Genomic DNA, 1375 nt, shown 5'->3' with positions numbered 1-1375 from the left:
CAACCATCTGGAATGAGGTCTGTTGCCCTCTTCTGGCCTGCAGACATACACACAGACAGAATATTATATACATAATAAACAAATATTTAAAAAAAACAAAAAACAAAAAAAAAGACAGCATGAAGACAACCATGCATTCCCTGGTGTTGAGGTGGGAAAGAGAAAGGAAGAGTGGGGAGTAAAAAGTAATCATAAGGAGAATTTCAGGATGTAAACAATTGAGTGCTTCAAATACAAACTTATCTCCATAGCAACCACTGAGAGGAAGACAGTAACAAAAAACATCACATTTGCAAACTTCCTGAGGCTGTAGGACAGCATCTCTAAGAACTGAGTAAAATTCTCCCTCCTTTCACTCTTCAACTCGACCTTGGGATCCGATGTGGATCTCTGTCTTCATCCATCGCCAGATGAATGTTCTATGGCAATATTCAAGATAGTCATCAGTCTGACTACTGGATGAGCAAGGAAGTCAAGACCATGAGGGATCTCACTAACTCCAGCTAGACTGGGAATGAATGAGCATGGAATCAAACTGGACCCTATGAATATGACTGACAATTGGGGCAGACTGAGGGGCCAATGACAATGGCACTGGGAATTGTCTCTACTGCATTTACTGACTTTTTTGGATTCTATTCTCTTTGGATGCAAACCTTCCTAAGCATGGATGTAGGGGGGAAGGCCTTGGACTTCCCACAAGGCAGGGTGCCTTGTCTTCTCTTAGGACTGGAGTGGGGTGAGCGAGAGAATGGAAGGAGCAGGAGGAAAGTAGGAGGAGGAGATGAAGTGGGAATTTTGATTGGTATTATTTTTAAACTAATAAAAAAGGGGGGAAAGAGCTGAGTAAAACTGACTTCAGTAAAGTCTCAAGTGTTCCTATCACAGTGAAGGAATTCTACTTAGAGGAAGAGTGTGACCCTATGCAAGATTCACCTCAGGAAGAAGCCATGTCCAGCGGAGACAGAGGGACAGACGGAGTTAATATCTAGAAACACAGCTGTGTGTGGAGCTTTTTAACTTCACATTGATCCTAAAGAGACATGACAGTGTGGAAACACAACACTCCCTGTGCATATGATGAAAAGTGAACTAAATAAACTGTGGTGAATTCCTAGCAAGTTAAATGTGTACACAGAGCTACGTTAATTGTTCAGTTTCTATAGCTGTCATCAGTGTGTATGATGTCTTATATCTGCTCTGAGTACTGCCTTCTGCCCAGGTCCAACTACAGAGCCTGTTATGGGAGGAAGATATGCAAATAAGACTTGTTTGTGTCCATAAAATCGAGCTCTGTGGCGCACGCCTTTAATCCCAGCACTCGGGAGGCAGAGGCAGGTGGATCTCTGTGAGTTCGAGACCAGCCTGGTCTACA

This window comes from Microtus ochrogaster, unplaced genomic scaffold (genome assembly GCF_000317375.1).
Source record: "Microtus ochrogaster isolate Prairie Vole_2 unplaced genomic scaffold, MicOch1.0 UNK155, whole genome shotgun sequence".
NCBI lineage: Eukaryota > Metazoa > Chordata > Mammalia > Rodentia > Cricetidae > Microtus > Microtus ochrogaster.
The sequence above is the reverse complement of the archived record's forward strand: the minus strand, read 5'-3'. Positions refer to the sequence as shown.